General features: G+C 44.7%; 1 protein-coding gene across 2 annotated transcripts in view; it reads left to right on the top strand.

Annotated features, from left to right (window-relative positions):
- The window catches only part of NCAM2 (neural cell adhesion molecule 2), a 1306184-nt gene that overhangs the window by 1068097 nt on the left and 217339 nt on the right, over positions 1 to 20748 (top strand). The gene's annotated exons all lie outside the window — the stretch shown is intronic.

Here is a 20748-nt window from a genome sequence, read left to right as displayed (position 1 = left end):
AGTGGCTGTCCTCATTATATGTAATATCAAAGCAGGACTTATCCAGAACATGTAGCCCCCGATCGTTGAGATTTTGGGATTTTTTGGTCAATTGGAAAAGGGACAGTTAGCCAACCCCGGGGTTTATTTATTTATTTTTTTCTTTTTTTTTCTTTCCCCGGGTCCGATGATTAGGCCTAAAATCTCCTTGTCCAAAGGGAGGCACAGTACAGACATTGGACAACTGGTCAAACTGGCCTGAAGGGAGAAGGTTCGTCCAAGCTCTGCGGGCGACATCGGGGCGGACTTTCGTTGTACTGGGAGTTCATTGTTGGGCTTCGCAGTGCTGAGTAGAGAGCTGCCCCGATGGCTATGCGGTTAGGAGCACAATTGGACCGATCCAATGAGCTAATGAGGACAAAAAAAAAAAAAAAAAAAAAAAAGGTCCACGACCTGGAGGACACCACTTGGGGATCAGAACACACTCTAGCAGAGACCAGTAGAAGGGAACATGCAGGTTCAGGTAAAACGGGCAGCTAGGCAGATGCAAAACAGATCTCTGTAGCTTATTATGGCTCTGTATCTCAGAATAGGAGGCCAGGCAGCTAGCCCATAGAGTCACTCTGGGTTCAAGAAGCAGTTCCAGCCTTCCTTACATAGGCAGTACAGTATAGTCCGTCATGAATCAGGGCAGCTGGGCAGCCCTTCTTCTTAGTCTTCCACAAGTCCAGAAGAGATATGAAGAATTGGTATTAGGGTCCAATATTTATACCTGGTGCCAGCTTTGAAGTTGGAAAAACTTCTAGACTTCCCTTCACACGTAGTTCAGTAATTTCCTTCCTTCCGCTGCCTGGCTACGATGGGTGACAGTAGGCCAGCAAATTCCTTTGTGAGTGTGCTGAGGCACCTACTTTGAAGTACAAGTGTGGTATGTGACAGCTCTACCTCTCCCAGTAGGTCAAGATGACCCACCTGTCAACACCCAAAACACCTTTGGGATGCTGTATGGGAGGAATATGCAAAGGCCAACTGGTAGCAAAACATAGTCATGGGATCCAGTACACAGACTGCAGGAAGAAAATGCGAACTTTCTAAAAATTTCAGTTTAAGAATTATAACTCAATGTCCAACTTTACCATTGAAGAGACCCTAACAAAGAAAAAGTACGAGCTAAATAGGATCCTTAGTGAAAGGGCAGGAACCTGGATCAACAAGTACAGAGCAATAAACCTGTGCTCGGCCAATAGAGCGGGCAAAGCACTTGCAGCATACCTCAAGTGTAAGCAGAGGCAGCACACAATAACTGCAGTCAAGGACAGCACGAACAAATCACACACATCGAACAAAGAGATACTGGATATTTGCAAAGAGTTTTACGCACAGCTATACAAAAAAGACGAAACACTAAAGGCAGATGGGGGGAAGGAGCTATTGGAGAGCATCACAACTCCAACACTGTCAGGAACACAGAAGGAAATGCTAGACTCAGAAATAACTGGAGATGAGATAGAGAGGGCGGTCAAAAGCCTTAAAGATAAAAAAGCCCCCGGACTGGACGGGTTTACAGCCAATTTCTACAAACACTACATCACAACACTCAGGCCAGTACTGACATCAGTCTTCGCGAGCTGTGTAAACAAAGGTCGCATGACGCCGTCGATGGCTGAAGCTAACATCATAGTGATCCCAAAAGAAGGCAAAGACACACAAGACCCGAAAAACTACAGGCCAATCTCACTTATCAATGTCGACTGTAAAATATACGCCAAGATCCTAGCTACTAGGCTCAACACATACCTTCCATCCCTCATACATTGCTCGCAGGTGAGATACCTAAAGAACAGGATGTCCCAGGACAATACCAGATTGCTATGCCACGTAATCAACCACGCGTCCAAGAGCAACAATGCGGCGGTCATGATCGCCCTTGATGCAGAAAAAGCATTCGATAGAGTGCCATGGCCCTACTTGGACCAATGTATGCAAAAATTCGGACTAGGCCAGCAATATATAAAGATGGTAATGGCACTGTACAATAATCCGAAAGCCCGAGTGGTAGTGAATGGAGGCACATCAGTTACACTAGATCTCAAAAGAGGAACGAGGCAGGGCTGACCGCTTTCTCCAGCCCTCTTCCTACTAGCTATTGAACCCCTACTGAGCATGATACGTTCAAACACAGACATCAGAGGCATTCCTATAGAGGGCGAATCCTTCAAATTAGCTGCGTATGCGGACGATGTCCTCATTGTAACAGAGGACCCTGAAAAATCCATTGAAGCACTAATGGATACCATAGATCAGTTTGCGCAAGTGTCAGGATACAAACTTAATAGAGAGAAATCTGAATGCAAACCACTGAATATACACACCAACAAGACTGTACTAGGCACCTCGGGCCTAACGTGGCAAAAGAAAGCAATTAAATACCTGGGCCTCCTGTTCGATAAAGACTTGCGGAACACAGCAGACCAGAACGAGCAAGCAATCCTACACAAAATAAAGGAGAGACTAGAGGGTTGGTCACCAAGATTCACTACATGGTGGGGAAGGGTTGAGACCATCAAAATGATGGTCACCCTGGAGTTCTGGACCGAACCAAGGTCCAGAGGTGTCAGGGACAACACCCGAAGACCCCTGAGTTCTACCTGTCTCGGTGCACAAATAAACAGAAACACGGGCTTCTCGATGGTGGCGTCAGAGACCAAAGGTTTATTATTGCAGGGATACAGAAGTCACAGAAACTACACACTGGCAGATTCTAGGAGACTGTTCAATTTGCACTAAGTTGGCTGCTCCTTAAATACAGAAAAATTAGCTGCGGGCAACATTCTTCACGTGCTAGTACATTGATTTAAGCTTTGTATCCTAAACAATAAATATTTGGCGTTAAACAGGAATTGTCAACAACTTTCTGATGTTCAAACATTACGAATGAGAGGTTCCCACTGTTCGATCATAATCCCATGTCATCTTTTCATTCAAGAGCCGGACCGCCTCATCGTACATTTCGTTACCTCCCCCTAATAAAGGCCCAGAAGGAGAGGAGCAGAGCCAGGTGCAGAAGATAGAAAAACAGGATAAGAGATGTTTGTGGGTCGTAAATGGGCAAGGCTACCAACTTCGGCCGCCTAATCATGATCGGCCAACGTACACAAGAACCAGTATAGCAGGACTAGCCTCGGGCAGAGGAGCAGCTTCTGCCGAGTCATGCAGTTACAGCGTTTTCTGACTTAAGGTGTACGTGTCATCGATAAGGTGAATCGCCGGCTAAAGCCTACGTGTCCTTTGAGTGGAATGAATTTACCAGAGGTCACTGTATGTCCATTGACTATGTGAGGGCAAGAAAACAAGATGGATGCCATAATCTAAAATGGATGCCCTCGTGTACCGGAAATGTGCTCATAACAGGAGTGCTCTTGCTCGTAGCATAGAGAAAACACCAGGGTATACTATATGGATCATTTACGGTTCACTGGTACCAAAATTATGGGTTTACGACGATGTCGAAAACACGGGTTCGAATCGTCACGGAACCTCAGTCCCTCCTTTTGCCCTAACATAGGCAATTCCTCACTCTATGTCAGAGTCAATCTCGATGTTCATTAGGTCAGTGATATGTTGTTGTAGCATTATTCTATCTCGTACCTTGTCTCCCAACACAGGCGGTTTCCTTAAGCAAGTTGCAGCACAAAGGCTACACAAGGCAGGGCCACACTGAATAATAAGACAGCACGAGAATAGGAACACTAGGATAATACCAATGACCATTAGAACCTTCCATCCACACGCTGATAATAGAGTCCCAAGCCATTCCATTAATGACCAGTTTCCCTTGTCTACATGAATAGAGTCGGAAATCTTGTGTAGCTTTGAGATCGCTTCATACACTGTCGAAGCATTATTGGGAATATAAACACAGCAACTCGATTGGATCATTCTGCATACCCCACCTCGATCTGCAAGTATTACATCAAGAACCATACGGTTCTGTAATGTCATGAGACGATCCGCCTGAAGCTCAGCTGTTAAGTTACTAAGGGCACCAGCAGTTTCTGTAATAGTAGATTCAACTACCCGTGTTAGCTGACGTAGATTTCTACTATTGGCCATAGGCCCCCAGAACGGAAGGAAACCTTTGAAGAAGTCTCCGGCTTCCTGACCAGCGGTGTCTTCCTTGCTGAAAACACCTCTTACTACTCTGGTTTTGTGATAATTTGAGGCAGCTGTGTATGTCGGAGGCAACAATCGAGCGATATAGCATGAACCTGAAAAGTCAGCAGGCAACCATGTATATGCTCTGTCTCGACAGATAAAGTAGGTACCCTTAGCAGTGAGGAAGGCAGGGGAAGAGTTTGATGGATACACGTAAGTTTCAACACAATCACTCTTTCCCAGCCGAGCTCTTGGATTTCTCCCATTACCTTGCAAGCAGAATTGACCTCGGTGGGGTACGACCCAAACTGGAGTGGGGCTCTTACGTTTGCGTTCACCCAAACTAATGCTATACTCCGTAGCATTCCAACTAAAATAAACTCGAAGCTCATCTTTAGGGATGAATGGGGAATTATTGACGTCTTTAATCATGCCAGTTATTCCCTTTAACAAGGCTTTGTTAGCGGAGTTATATTTAGTGGAACGTGGAGGACGCGGGGGATAGGTTTCGAGGGCATAGACAAATACAGTCTGGAAGGCCCGACATGATCCATTATAGCTAAAAGGCAAGACCAGGTAGGGAATGCCTTTATCCATAGTGTGTGGTATCAAACCGCACACCCAACAGTCTGCTGTGTTGACTACCAGTTGGTGTTGGTGCAAGAGTTGTACAAAAGTGTTATTTATAAATTCTGAGCGTCGAGCTTGCTCATGTTCAGAAAACGAATGAAAGGAATGAGAAGAATCAATAGTAGGAGAAACAAGAACAGGAGGAGGTACTGTAGTCGTGATCGGTGCAAAAATTAAATGCATACCAAAGACAATTCCACCCATCAATGTTATAAAAATGATCAAAAACGTAATTGCACATTGTATCAGGAAACATTTGTTATGTAGAATTTTGTATAATCTATTTCTGCGAACATAAATTACATTCTCTCGGTGCAGCTCAGGAAGCTCCATCTTCTACAACCGCTCGCGACCACTGATGATATGTACGTAGTTGAAAATGCCTCTATCAGCCCTGGGAGTTCCCAGAACTAACAGAAAGACCGACCTTGTGTCTGGCCCCCGCAGATTCAACTAGGCACAAAGCCACGACCCTACGGCGACCCAGACGGCAAGGTAATAGAAACAATAGAAATATACAGGGAAATACAAAATATTCAGCAAACTTTCTGGCTGGAGGCAATGTAATGGATCAAAATATGAAAAATAGGCAGTTTCCTGCTTTATTTGTCCTTAGTATGAGAGCGCAGATTGTATCTCAATCTTCCTGGCGTTGTTTGATCCGGGAATAGTCTGTTTTCATCAGGGGAAACAATGTTCGAAGTCGCAGATGACAAATGTTCGTTCGATGCAGTGTTCTGGTCAGTGATCAAAGGAGCATCTTCAAGGGGAGGACCAGAGTTCGGTGAATCAGTAGTTAGTTCTGCATCACTGAAGGGAATGTACTTTGGGACAGGTTCTGTATCAGAAACACCAATTCCTTGTCTAACCCAGTTGTCATAAGGGAGTGGTAGGGGTACACGCTTAGTATGAGAAGCGTGGACCCAATTATTTCTGCCAGCCACACGTACAGCAGTCCTCGTTGCCAAGATCACTTGGATGGGGCCCACAAACTTTGGTTGTAGATTCCTGGTCCTTCCAAAATTTCGGATAACAACGTAATCTCCAGGTTTCAGTTGGTGACCTGGACTTTCCAGAGGCTTTGGCAATGCATCGAAAACCTGTTGGTGAATGAGACTCAATTTAGCAGTCAAGTCAAAAAGACATTTGCAGGACGACCGAACACAATTTCATAAGGGCTAAGCCCTACTCGAGAGTGCACAGTCGCTCTGGTGGATAACAAGGCCAGCGGTAGTGCATCTGGCCAGGACAAACCCGTGGAAGCTTGAATCTTAGCGAGTTTTAGTTTAAGGGTACCATTGTATCCTTCAACTAAACCTGCTGACTGAGGATGGTTTGCACTGTGAAATTTCTGCTTGATATTCAAGCCGGCACACACACTCTGCATAACTTTCCCTACGAACTCACTTCCGTTATCTGACCATACAATCCGAGGCATACCATATCTTGGGAAATATTCCTTTAGGAGGATTTTAGCAGTGGACAGGGCAGTGTTATCCTTTAGCGGATATGCTTCAATCCATCTTGAAAAAGCACAGACTACCACTAGGACGTATTTGAGGTTATTACATCGGTCCATGTGGATGAAATCCAACTGGATCACTTCAAAGGGGCAAGAAGGAGGAGAAAAATGACCAGTGGGTGTGGGGGTTCCCTTACCAGGATTATGCATCAGGCAAATCATACAGTTTCTCACCACTCTCTCCGCACATTTACTGATTCCATCATTATTCCAGACTGGGGCCAACATTTTACAAATTCCTTTAGAACTAATGTGCGCTGCCCCGTGCGCCATCGTTACTACCGCAAGCACATACGCATCAGGCAGCATCCAACGCTGGTGTTCCGACAAGTCAATCCAACATCCACTCGAGTCCAATTTACCCGTTTTCTCTTTCCATTCAATCTTTTCCTCTTCAGTCGCTTCTTTCTGCATTTCTTTCACACTTTCCACTGTGTCCTCACACATTCCCGATTCCGCAACCCATCTCGCAGACGTCGCAACATACATTCGACTCATTGTATTCCTAGCTGTCTGTTTAGCTGTTTTATCAGCAAAAGCATTTCCACGACCAACATCATCTGTAACTGCTCGATGAGCACTGCACTTCACAATCGCAACTTCCATCGGTAAGGTTAGAGATTCCAACAAGTCATTGACTAGCTGACCATGCTGGATTTTAGTCCCATGGGACGTAATAAAACCTCTTTCCTTCCACAGTCGACCAAAACTATGCGCTACGCCGAACGCGTACTGGCTATCTGTGAATACATTCACTCTCTTTCCCTCTGCTAAGACACACGCTCTAGTCAATGCAATTAATTCTGCAGCTTGGGCAGAATTCTGACTCACTCTTGCAGTCTCCACAATCGTACTCAAAGTCGTTACTGCGTAGGCAGCTGTCACATCACCATTTTCCAATTTAAAACAAGACCCGTCGACATATAACGTGTCATCCGGATCTGGTAACGGAGTATCCTTAAGATCAATCCGTCCTTTTGTTTCTTCCTTGGTTCTAAAACAACAGTCATGTGGTTCAGAATCACTCGACTCCTGGTTAGTCGGCAACAGTGTTGCTGGATTCAATACATTGCATCTTTTAATCTGAATATGACTCGCTAGCAGTGTCAGCTCGTAGCCTGATAATCTAGCACTGGTGAGGTGCTGAGTCTTCGTTCGGTTCATGAGTGTATCCACGGCATGTGGAACCATGACTACCAGCATGTTGTTCATGACCAAACCAGCAGATTGTCGAATGGACACTGCAGCTGCTGCTGTAGCTCTTAAGCAACTTGGCAACGCTCAGGCTACCGGGTCTAATGTTGATGAAAAATACGCACAAGGACGTTGTTTATCACCAAATCGTTGCGTCAGAACACTCAATGCACAACCTTCTCTTTCGTGAACATAGAGTGTAAATGGTTTACTGTAGTCAGGTGTACCCAACACCGGAGCTGAACACAGTGCATTTCGTAACTCAGAGAAACTCTGCTGACATTCATCAGACCATGGCACCGGACTCGGAACACCTTTTCCAGTCAGGGCCACCAATGGTTTTGCTAAAAGAGAAAAATTTGGGATCCATTGCCTGCAGTATGAAGTAATTCCTAAAAACGCGCGCACTTCTCTCTGTGTGCTAGGAACATTCATCTGCGTAATTGCTTTTATTCTCTCTGGGGTCAACCTTCTTCCCTCCTTTGACAAGAGATGACCTAAGTAGGTCACTTCTTGGCAACAGTATTGTAGTTTGGAAGGTGACACCTTGTGATGTAAGTCTGACAAGTGATACAGTAAGGAAATTGTAGCTGTTTTGCAAGTTTCCTTGTCATCAGCAGCCACTAGAAGGTCATCCATGTATTGCACCAAAGCAGAACCAGAAGGAAGTACAAAAGAATCTAATTGACTTTTTAGTGCCTGACTGTAAATAGATGGGCTTTCACAATAACCTTGTGGAGCACGTTTAAACCTGAAACTCCGACCTCCTAGAGAGAATCCGAAAATATCTCTGCTTTCCTCGGCAATTGGAATGCTGAAAAAGGCATTTTTCAAGTCGATCACTGAAAACCATGTAGCTGTGGCAGGAATCAGCGTCAACAATGCTGTAACGTCTGGAACCACAGGAAACTGTGGAACTACGATTTTGTTAACCTCTCTAAGATCAATTACAAATCTGTACACTGGAGGTTTTGAAGGATCAGTGCGTTTCAAGATCGGCAAGACAGGACTGTTACAGACATTTCCTCTAGTTTCTTCTATTACATCTTTCTCAATCAAATCTTGCACTATCAATAAAAGTGCACACTCGCCTTCACTAGAAATCCTGTACTGTGGTATTCGTGGGAATTTGACATTTGCTTTCAAAGTTATTAAATAAGGAGGAATTTCCAAAAGACCTACATCATTAGGACCAGTCGCCCAAAGATTATCAGGGAGAGAACGCAGCTCCAGTGGGAGCGCATCCATTGACAAGTACATCGGGGAGATGACTCTCTTACCCAACGTGAGCCGTACTCCTGAAGGAGAACAGTACAGTGTCGCATACAGGCATTTTAACAGGTCTAAACCAAGCAGATTTTCATTACAACCGGTCGTCAAAATCAAAGGTGCTTTCAATTGACAAGGCCCAACGGAAATAGACAAAGGACCAGAAACAGGGTTGTAAACAGGGGCGCCTGAAAAACCTACTGAAACGTTTGTTAAGCCGGACAAAGGTGCGCCAGGGAGTTTTGCATGCATGATAGAACTTTTTGCTGCACCAGTATCCAACAGAAACGGTTCGACCACACCTGATGTAGCTACTGCGACATAGGGCCCACTCTGATCTACTGGAACTGATACTACTCCCTCTCTTTGTCCATGGCTGTCCTAGTACTCATTCTGTTGAATTTCTTTGCTGACTTCACAGTAGTCTTCAACATGGTACTGTTGAGATCTACCAGGCTGTGTAGATTGTCCGTTTCGCTGATCGAAATAATTAGAAGGGCGATCATTAGTCTGCAGAGGCATAGTACCTCGTCCTCGACCTCTAGAATTTTGCGTATAACCACCACGACCTCTCTGAGCTGCCTCAGCATTATTTTGTGCTAGTACTGGACACTCATTTTTATAATGACCTTCCTTTTTGCAGTAAGCACACTGATTCCATTGATATCGCAGTCTTGGGGAACTGTAATCAATCCTCTGATATGGCCCTTGCTGCGAATTAGTGTAATTCGAGCGAGGTGGATATGCTTGTTGCAGAAGAACTTTAGTTTTTAAATCTTTAGTTTTCTTCTCTGATTTTTCTTTTTCTTCTTTATCCCTATTTTCATAGTACTGAGCAGTTGCAAGTATTTGTGCAGTCGTAGAGACAGCCCACGCACTTTCAGAATCTTTTAATTTATTACTAAGCTCTGGTAACAGATTGTGCACAAACTTATCAACAAATAATCTCTGTCCTCCCTCCGTGCTCATATCCTGCCCACTATGATCTACAAAAGTTTCTTCAAATCTGGTGAAGAAGTCGGATACGTTTTCATCTTTCTTTTGCTTGCATGCGGACAATTTGTCCCAATTTACGCGCAATGCTGGCATCAAAGTTTTCATTAAGTCGATTATTCTACCAGGCAAATTAGCAATCAGAGGTTCGGGTTTAGAACCACCAATTTGTTGACCATCTGCCGCTATTATGGCCTGCCAATCACCACCTAGAGCAACTGGGTGATTTTCTTTACGAATTTTAGCCCAAATTGGTTGCGGTACTACATTGCCAAATAGCATGTCAATGTCCGCTAAATTCATTACGCAAGCTTCAACCGTCTGGGTCAGCTCTTTGTAATATCCAGCTGGGTTTTTACGCGGATCTGGCAAGGCCTGTTTCACTACCAACACCTCAGCTCGTTTCCATGGAATGTGTATCCACACTCTTTGGAACTGTGCTGGAGCGGCTGCAATACCTCTCACTGCATCAGCTTGAATGGCATCGCGCCATATTGGCGGAACTTCCCTCATCGGATATTGACGACCTTGTTTCGTGCTACGTTTCTCTAGGTCCCTTGGTGAACGGAGAGAAGGATCAGCCCTATAACTTAGAATCAGTTCTATCGCTTCTTTTATATCCTGACCTACTATCATACCTGCAGCAAATTTTTGCTGGACGTGAATTATCTCATCCGGAACTGATTCAGAGTCGTCCTCCTCCCAATCCTCACGCAAAAGGGAGCACATTACATCGAACACATAGCGCTGGGTCGGTTCATTCCATTGCATAAATGTGTCTAACACATCTCGTACATCATACCTTCCAACTTTCGAAATCCATCTAAGGGCTGTGGAATCTAATATTCCACGTTCTTCAGTACTAGGGAGCTGACTACGTCTCTGAGTAGATTCAGAGGCAGGGCTCCTAATTAGAGTTTTGTAAAAGGGAGATAGAATATTAGTGACAGATTCAGTTATTCTTCGACGAACAGAAAGCGGAGTCATATAGCTTGCAGAAGATTTGAGTAGAGTAGTAGTTGGAACAGATGAAACAACAAGAGTAGGGGTAGCGGGCAAAGTAGCTTGTGAAGCAACAGGTATAAGCGGAGCAGGCAGAGGTAAAGGAGCGGGCAACCCTGGAAGAGGGGGTGCCGGAGGAATATTGTTAATTACATGAAGTACAGGAACTAAGTTCAAGGGAGCAGGAGCAGGTATACCAGGCTGGACAGCAGCCGGTAACAAAACTTTTGGCGGAGGTGGAGCTGTAGCACCCTGTGCATACGGTGGAGGTGACCTCAACAAATAAGACAACAGGGGATCCTTTTCAGGGTCCTCTACTGACTTAACAGTACTCGATGGCAAGACAGGATAGCACTTGTCAATCGCCAAATTACGCTCTCTATCAGCTATTTCTATCGCTTTCTCAGTCTTATCAAGTTGCAGCTGCTCAGCAGCCTGTGTTAAGGTCAACTCTTGCTCTTTCTGCTCTTTCTTCAATTTCTTAATCTCTCTTTGTTTAGATTCTTTTTGCCAAAAACAGAAAGAATCAAACATTGCCGGCCGGGCTTTTCTCTTAAACAGTTGTACTTCCAAATTATCAAGAACTTCGGGTTCAAAACTACCATGTAGTGGCCATCTAAGGACACCATCTTCTTTCGTGTAGCGAACCCACACCTCATTATAAGATATGGGACCCACACCATGCTTACAGTATAATTCATAAAGAGGAGTTCCAATCGGAGGAACCAGACATGAGTCCTCCAACCGGGAATCCTTGTTGCAACCAAAACATGAAAACAGACAGTTTTTCCGACTTACCATTGTACTAACCGGAACACAGAACAAACACAGACAAAGATGCGCAATCGAACTTAGAACTTAGGGCTACCAAATGAACGAATGTATCGATACCCAAACCAAACCAAAGATTATCGTAACTAGAATAACCAGTGATAATCTACAAAACCAAGTCGAACCAGAGAACTAAAAGGAATAAATCCTTAACCAAAAACAACTAGCAACCACTTAATACTTAACTGAGGCACTGAAGACGTCACCAAGGAGAAACCCGTCCACGTTTCGCCGTACTAAGGTCTGCACCTCGGGTCCAAGACAGGGCGACAGTAAAGGCAGCGGACCTCTTCAGCCGTCCGAACGGGAACCCTCGTGGAAGAGAACGTCGGGCCACTTTTGCGATATACCGGGATCGATGAAGTGGGGCGCCTCCCTCTGGAATCTTCACACGAAGCTTCTCGACTCTTCAGGCTTTTGGACCGGTACCGAATGACGTCGCCCCACGTTGGGTGCCAATTGGAGTTCTGGACCGAACCAAGGTCCAGAGGTGTCAGGGACAACACCCGAAGACCCCTGAGTTCTACCTGTCTCGGTGCACAAATAAACAGAAACACGGGCTTCTCGATGGTGGCGTCAGAGACCAAAGGTTTATTACTGCAGGGATACAGAAGTCACAGAAACTACACACGGGCAGATTCTAGGAGACTGTTCAATTTGCACTAAGTTGGCTGCTCCTTAAATACAGAAAAATTAGCTGCGGGCAACATTCTTCACGTGCTAGTACATTGATTTAAGCTTTGTATCCTAAACAATAAATATTTGGCGTTAAACAGGAATTGTCAACAACTTTCTGATGTTCAAACATTATGAATGAGAGGTTCCCACTGTTCGATCATAATCCCATGTCATCTTTTCATTCAAGAGCCGGACCGCCTCATCGTAAATTTCGTTACCTCCCCCTAATAAAGGCCCAGAAGGAGAGGAGCAGAGCCAGGTGCAGAAGATAGAAAAACAGGATAAGAGATGTTTGTGGGTCGTAAATGGGCAAGGCTACCAACTTCGGCCGCCTAATCATGATCGGCCAACGTACACAAGAACCAGTATAGCAGGACTAGCCTCGGGCAGAGGAGCAGCTTCTGCCGAGTCATGCAGTTACAGCGTTTTCTGACTTAAGGTGTACGTGTCATCGATAAGGTGAATCGCCTGCTAAAGCCTACGTGTCCTTTGAGTGGAATGAATTTACCAGAGGTCACTGTATGTCCATTGACTATGTGAGGGCAAGAAAACAAGATGGATGCCATAATCTAAAATGGATGCCATTGGTGTACTGGAAATGTGCTCATAACAGGAGTGCTCTTGCTAGTAGCATAGCGAAAACACCAGGGTATACTATATGGATCATTTACGGTTCACTGGTACCGAAATTATGGGTTTACGACGATGTCGAAAACACAGGTTCGAATCGTCACAGAACCTCAACCCCTATGGTTAATTACACGCTCAACATGCTACCACTTACCAACACACCAGACTTCCATAAAAAACTTGACAAAATACTGAACACGTTTCTATGGAGAGGGAAGAAACCGAGAATCAGCCTTCAGAAACTCAGACTCCCCAAGGCTCTAGGAGGACTGAACATAACAAACTTTAGAACATTCCAAACAGCCTGCTTGGCAGCGCAGGGTCTACACTGGATATCACCAAAGGGCGACTACACCCCAGCCTGGCTCTCCCTAGAGAGGAGACTACTAGGGGGAATGGAACCCGTGGCACTACTCACAGCGACAAAGCACCCCGCGATTAAACAGAACGCAATCCTTAGGAACACAAGACAGGCCCTACTAAAATTAGATAAACTACTAGACATTAGCGTCAGACAAACTCAGCTAGAATCGCTCTGGCACAACCCTAGAATCAAATATAGGGATAAATCACTGGATATGCACACGTGGTACCAGCACGGCATAACAACGGTGAGCCAGCTACAGGAGGGAGGGACTCAGACCACGTTTGACAAGCTCAGACAACAATACAGTTTCGACACCATAGAGCTCTACAACTTCCTTAAAATAAGAGTAGCAATAGCCAAAGCCAATATAAACATGCTCACCCCATCAATAACACAATACGCTAACAGCCTGAACATCACAGGACACCAGGTAGCACACATATACAAAACCATGATCCCCAAATCCTCCAAAGTAAATAACAAAACTCTAAGCCGATGGGAAGAAGCGGCAGGTAGAGAGCTAAGCGAGAAGGAAAGGGCAGATCTATGGTCCTCCACATCAAGGAGGAAGGTGACAACGACCCTCGATCAGACAAAGGTCTGGTTAGTACACAGGGCCTACTGGACTCCAGCACGTCTAGTAGCCATGGGTATTAGAGAGACCGACTCCTGCTGGAACTGCGACATGCAGAAAGGAGACCTGGCACACCTCCTTTTCCACTGCACCAAAACAAGAAAGTTCTGGAACTCCGTAAACACTCTAATCAATGACGTAACAGGAGCAACACTGTCAATGGACTTTCACCACCTAATTCTAGGATACACCGACCCATCCATAACATCAGAGAATGACAGAGACCTGATTGACCTCCTGCTTACAGCAGCGGTCAAAACGGTGTTGAACAACTGGAAGGATACGGCAAAAGCCACTTTTAAAGCATGGTTCAACTGGGTAATTTTCCTAAGAGGAGCCGACACCATAACAACCAACAGCCAAATGAACGCAGGGAAAAAGAGCGAGATATGGCAATCACTAGACAACTATCTGTCCTCTCATAAGCCACCCTAAACACCCAGACCAGGCAACACTGCAAAATCAGACAAGCATCCTACTCAACAACATAAAGCGTCTATGTCTCTCTCTACTCCTACACCTCTCTTCCTCTTATACTCTATCTCTTCACACCACCAGGGGGACGGAAGATAACCAGATAGGCTGCAAGGGGGCAAGGGGGAAAATGGAAACGTGCAAGTCGGACGAGAAGAAAATTTAACAAACTGAATAATGGACTAACAGGATCTAAACTAATGTAAGCCAATCTGGCAATATGGACATTGCTTGACCCCCCCCCCCCCCCCGGTGTTTCTTTCTTTACTTTATCCCCCATGTCTTTCACCCTGTACCATGTAAATATGCTTTATTTTTCAATAAAAAAAATTACAGAAATAAAAAAAGAAGAGGATTTTAAATTACAATTAATTTGAGACCAAACTTAGCATTCATACCTGCTCCCAATTAAAAGGTATCACTTATAAAATGTAATAAGTAACCCAATTTTATTTCATGGGAAGCCTTGCAGTAGTAGTGTTTTTCACTACGAGGAAGTGTAAAACTTAAAAGTGCATGTTAACATTTTTTTGCACTGCACCCAGCCCTATGGATTGTTTAGGATCTACTGTAGGGGTGACTTATATGTATCAAAAAGATGGTTTAGGTGAGGCAAAGGTTTATTTTGCCAGGTCAAAAGGACACTTTAAAACTGCACACATGCTGAAATGGCAAGCCTCAGACATGTACAATAACGTTGCAGGCCTACTAGTACCATTCAATTTGCAGGCCCGGCACACAAGTAGTACCTCTTTACTAGGGACTTATACATAAATTAAATGTGGTATTGTGGTGTAAGGCAATATTCCCATGGTATAGAGAGACAGTACTAGAGCATTAGCACTGGTTATCAGGGGTAAAGTGCACAGACTCCTAAAGCCAACATAAAACAAAGTCAATGAAACGGGAGGAGTGAGGGAAAAATGTTTGGGGGTGACCCTGCTGAGAGAGTCAGGTCCAACAGACAGCCTCAATCAGACGGTAAAAGTTGTAGGATATGGCACCAGTCATAGACGTTTCTTGGAGCTTGAATAGCGAGTTCCAATGCTTGGTTGTCAACAATGAAAAATGTTACCATTATTACACATTTCCAATTCGTAGGAGCCTAGTAGAAGAAGACTTATGAAGGAGTGTAAGGTATTAATTCATTATCAGTATACCAGAACCCTTTCAATGTATAGCTTTCATGTCAAATGAGAGAGGCTTTTGAACAGGGGTCCATTTGCGCTGGTCAGTCAGTGAACTGTTGTCAGGTGATCAGAGAATAAAATGGAAAGTGTATTCGGACAATTTTACTAGAATGCATGAAACAACATTTAGCTAACTTTAGAGCTGATTCATTTAGTGGAAGGGCTACCCCAAAATGCAGAGGATTACAGTAGTCTAGACAAGAGAAAAAACCCACCCAGACTACAGAAAATGGATGTATGAAGCTATAATAGGGAAGATTTTCTTCATCACTTTTAGACAGAGACTATTTACTGAACTGTCATTATAGCTTTGGGGCACAGCAAGAGAGCCAGATACAAAAGACTAGCCAGATTTAAGAACTTTTTTAACTGAGGAGAAGGATACCAAGATTAGTTGACTACCAGCTATGTGACCCATGTGTGGGTCACTCTAATAATATAAATTTTCATTTTGTCTGAATTACCTAGCTTATCTTCAAATAAAAGTCCAGCCTACAGTAGTCACTAGCCAAATGATCTGAAGAAGCAAGATCATGGATCCTCTAATATAACTTAAACTACCAGTGAGTTAGCCTGAGCTTTCATGGTCAAGTGGATCCTTATAGATAAAGCCAACTATTATGAGCTATTGAGTTTCTCATCAGCTTTTGAGAACTGGTGCTGAGCCAGTTTGATATGAAACTCTGTGGGGCGTTATTGTTTATTGCGTGATAATGGGAGGGATCAGCCGAGTGGTCGCCAGTGTGCTTTTAAAACCTGAATGTTATGTCAGTACATATGATTCTGAATGCTCCAAACCTAAGGCTATTTAAGCGGATGGTAAGCATTGATGTTTAAATACCAGAGACATAAACTCTATTCTTATATGCCACCACAGGTCGCAGGCATGACGTCTTTGTAAGAACTCCCAGGGCCTACAGTTCAAATGGCCAGTCACACAGGTAGAACACCAGTTGATATTAATGCAGTCTTCATCATCCTGTCAATTATAGCCTCTAAAAGCACAAGGCAACACAGCTTGTGAATAGACGCTGAAAGTTCCACTAAGATCAACAATGCTGCCGCTTTGAATGTGGCAGACTCAGTAACTCTACCTGGATGAAACCCAAATGTACGGTCCTCAAGTAATTGAATAGCCACCTTACACTTAAGGATCCTAATAGGAAAATAGATGTATGATGTACGATAGTAACATTGCTATTGAGAGTCCAACATGATGTTTGATGAACAGAGTAATCCATTGTTGTTTTATTGACTTTGGACTACAAGTTTGTAAAAAGAGAAATACAAAAATGCTTTAAGAGTGGTGTCATATGCCTGTAGAAACATAGGGTCCAGAGTGTAACAACAGTATGAGGTCAGCATGCAGCAACAAACGTACCATCAAATCGCTACTCTTCATCTCTGCAAATCACAGCAAAGTGTCACAGAACATATGTGAAATGCAAAAGAGTTTTCTGCAGTTTAACATGCTTATCTAGGAGTGGTAATCGCCTTCATAGAATGTTGCCTTTTCTTTTTGCCTTTTAGTCTAAAAAGCATTGATTTAGAGACAGCAACATTCCCTGACACCACCACACAACCTCTTTGTTGGACAGGTATTCGCTTCCCTCCTTTCCTATAAACAGAACTGTGTTTGCTATGTCATAGTGACTAGAGGCCAAGGACATCACATCTCTCAGAGAAACACGTAGTAGAATTGATGAAGAGATTTAGAGGTGTAAATGTAAGGTCATAGGGGCATCTTGTGGCTGCAAGGAGATGGGTTACACCTGGAGCTAGATTGAAACATGAGTTCAACAGAGATGGCTGGGGAGTCCTGGTTGATAGCCTATTCCGCAGGAGGGGTAATAGGCATCAGTAAGTAAGTAAGGGGCATCTGCAGAAGTACACACTAATATGAGCAGCATGACCCACTTGGTGGAAGACAGCGTGACATGTTTTGGGAAGGTTAACCATAGCAAAGTGCATTAGGCATTATACCTCAAATGTGAAACAACCTCATGTAGATGGATTAGACGGTGGGATGTGTCATTAAGGAAGACAACATATCAGGAAGATTCTCAGAAGCTCTGATGAAATTAAACAATAAACAAACACAGATGCTTTTAAGACCTTGAGTCAGGAAAATATAGGAACCATAAAAGGGAATTTCCCAAATATGATTCAAGCTAAATATCAGGAGATTTGTGACCTGAGACCTAGGGGCCATTTTATTAAAAAGTGACGCAGGGATGGAACAGGCATTTGCACCTGCTTTGTGCGCTCCCCCAACACTTTGGCATTACAGAAAGGGTCGCAGACGCTTGTGCTGCCCTTTCTGTAATACAGAAAGGGCTGGCGCACATTAAGAGCCAGCGCTATCACCAGAGGTTTTTCCCTCATTCGCATGGGTAGTGTGGCCTCATGCAAAAGAAGGATCCTCTTTGACTCTGTTCCCGCGCCATATTATAGGGATGGGCAAAGAGGCAAAGAAGATGTCAGGAGGCGTTCTGGCAGTGCACCACCTAAAAGGCAGCCCTATGAAGGGGAAAAAGGGGTCCTATAGACCCCCCAGACATCCCTTTGCTGACAGGTGCAGTCACTCACTTAAAAATGCAGGCAGGTTGCCGCCTGCATAGTGAAACACGGGGCTGCTGCATCAGAGCCGCTCAGTATTTCACTTGCATGTGCACATGTATGTGCTGTTCCATCTAAAATGACACACTCTCCTATTGCCCAGAATCAACAAAGACAAGCATTTACAATGCAATGGTCTCGGCAGCATTAAAGGTAGAGCTATTGGCATTGGTCATTATTTATTTATTTTTTTAAATCTTAAATAAATGACATTGTATTCTGAGAGTTACTCCTGGGGGTAACAATGCATGGTGTGAGTTACTCCCTGTGGGATAAAAATGGAGGTTTACTGAATCTCTTTGTTCGCAACAGTGAACGCTGTCAGTCAGATACTCCCAGGGAATAATAATGGAGCAAATAACAATAAATGTTGTAGGGTAAAAAAACATGCTGTCAAACACCACCACGGTCTAACAGTTTATGCCGTCATGCTGTAAATGTGCACACACTCTATATATTCCCTGTGTGATACCAACATTACATGCTGTCATGTACAACCTGGAATTAAAAATGCAGGCGTCAGATAGGCTGGGGATAAAACTACATGCTTTCAGATCGGGAGGGGGGGTCGGTAACATTGCTTGCTGTTAGATACTCTCTAGCGGTAACAGTGCATCCTGTCAAATATTCCCGTGCCCAACAAAGCATACTGCATGTACTCCCTGGGACTAATAATGTAGGCTAGGCATTAAAGCCCGTATGCTATTACTTCCGGGGGTGGTGCAGGGCTAACGTGGCATGCTTGCACATATTCCCTATGGGCAACAATGTATTCTGTGAGGTACTGCCCGAGGTAATAATGCATGGTGTCATTTGCTCCCTGGGGCTAACAATCATTGTTTACATACACTATATGTGCGCAACTGTGCGCGCCGTCGGGTATTCACGGGAATACTAGTGGAGGCTATCAGGTTTTACAAGGGGAGGACAGTGCACGTTGTCAGGTAACCCCGTATGCTGTCAGACTCCGTGCGAGTGACGGCGCAGGCTATGGCGTACTCCAGGGGTTATACATACCCAGGTGGCTGCTGCTCCGATGCCTGGGCAGGAGGGGGCCAAGAATAGAAAGGCGGGGGCCAGGAATAGCAGTGGGACCGATAACAAAACACCGAGGAGATCGGAAGGAGGCAGGAATTGGAAACAAGTCCTGAGGAGAAGGCACGGTTCACCCATGGGCAATCGGCATATTAGCAGAACTCTCAAGTCTTCCAGGGCAATGCCAGTCAAGTTTAATATATAATATAGCTTTCTACTACTAATATATGTATATCCTCGTGTTCGTAGGTTTGAGTTTATCGTGGGAGAAAGAGAACAACTACAAGCTCCATAGTCCACCGCGAATATCCCGAAAGGATTATATACTTACTTATGGATCAGGGAACACTTTAGAGCTCTGTGTCAGTGAAACTCTTCCTTGCCTGATATCGTCTTTGCCATTCAGAACTTTGAAATGCGTGTGCGTTCACGTTATCAGCAGACAGACGAGCTGCATGCGAAACCTATCGTGGGGCGGGACTGACAAAACGAAACCTATCGTGGGGCGGGACTTCCGTTTTGTGAAGCCCGCGCCCACGGAGTGCCTGGAGGAGCACCGAGGGAGAGCCCCGCGGTCGGAGGCTGCACAAGTCCGAAGGGCCTTTGACCGGTGAGCGGAGCGGGGGGGGAGAGAATGCCTGTATGTCTGCGTGTGTGTGTGCGACGGCGGAGGGGAGGGGCGGGGTGCAACGGCGGAGGGGAGGGGTGGGGGGTGTGACAACGGAGGGGTGGGGGGGATGCTCGGTGCACATGTGTGTGTGTGTATGCATGCGACGGCGGGGGTGGGTTCGCTGTATGTGTGGGTGCGTGCGTGCATGAGCGCTCGTGTGTTTGTCTGTCGCTGTTTCTGCGCATGCGCGTGTGGTGTTGCTGCTTCCCAGGAGACAGCAGCTGAGCGCGTTCGCGAGCGCGTGGCCAGCGGAAATCGCCTCCTTGAAGAGGCAATGCGCGTGCCAGAGGCTGTCTCCTGGGAAGCACAGTCCCTGACAAAAGATCTCCGGCGGAGACGCGCTTCCGCGCGTTGACGCCGAGACCTAAAAAAGTGCAGCATTCTGTAATACGGGCCAAGGTGGAATACTTTGGTATTGTTTTGTAAAGTGAGCTTCGAAACGTGTCAGAACAAAGGACAAGAGTCGGTATGAAAATCAAGTTCTAGCATTGTTAATATAAACAGGGAGAGTTCTGGAAGCATTTTTAAAAGATGCATAACATGATAAAACAGAAAACTTGTGGTCATCCTTTCTATGAAAGCACATGCATGAGGCATGCAGGAATGGAACCTTCCCATGACACCAGACGTGAAAATTGTCCTCTGTTTTGGCGTTGGATATGAGAACGTTTTGCAGCCATATTTCAAGATTTATGTTTTGTAATATTATGTTATTCACAATAACTGTCCATTGACTCCTCTCTATCACATCACATTAAACATAATTACTTAAACAGTCGGATGTTTTAACAATATTGATATAAGCATTAACATACGTTTTTATGTTTTTGAAAATTGGTTACATTGACAAAACTGCTCTATACGCACCTATAATTA

This window comes from Lissotriton vulgaris, chromosome 8 (genome assembly GCF_964263255.1).
Source record: "Lissotriton vulgaris chromosome 8, aLisVul1.2, whole genome shotgun sequence".
Taxonomy (NCBI): Eukaryota; Metazoa; Chordata; class Amphibia; order Caudata; family Salamandridae; genus Lissotriton; species Lissotriton vulgaris.
This window is presented reverse-complemented; position numbering and strand designations above follow the sequence as displayed.